Raw genomic sequence first — 435 nt, 5'->3', positions numbered from 1 at the left:
TTTGTACTTCCATACTTGTGAGGATTCTCCTTTACAAATCACATTCCCAAACTGTAACCCTAGTCTTATCCTGAAACAGCCCTTAAAGGGACAGTTTGTTTTTTTTGAAGAGGGTTGTATGAGCTGCGTATCCACAGTCAGTGTACCACCTACAGTAGACGGTGGTCAGCAAACCCCCAGTTTGGAGATGCAGCAATCACCATTAGCTTACATGGTGGCGATAAATATGCACAAAGGAGATATTCACAATCACAATACGATTACACATTTGGCCCCGGGGGCCCAAAAAGCCCCAGCTGTGTGTGTGTGGGGTATTGTATTTATTTACATGGACTAAAATGATAATGGGTTCTGTGTCAAAATGGGTTTATTTTATGCTGTCATGGTGCCACATTCCTAAATAATTGTGTATTTAATTAAATTACCACAAACTAA

At 40.5% G+C, this 435-nt stretch overlaps 1 protein-coding gene across 1 annotated transcript in view; it reads left to right on the top strand.

Moving 5' to 3' along the window:
• The window catches only part of LOC118334951, a gene marked incomplete in the record, with an annotated part of 6067 nt that overhangs the window by 5388 nt on the left and 244 nt on the right, over positions 1-435 (top strand).

This window comes from Morone saxatilis, unplaced genomic scaffold (assembly GCF_004916995.1).
Source record: "Morone saxatilis isolate NCDOM2014 unplaced genomic scaffold, NCSU_SB_2.0 Contig23, whole genome shotgun sequence".
In the NCBI taxonomy this organism is placed as follows: domain Eukaryota; kingdom Metazoa; phylum Chordata; class Actinopteri; family Moronidae; genus Morone; species Morone saxatilis.
This window is presented reverse-complemented; position numbering and strand designations above follow the sequence as displayed.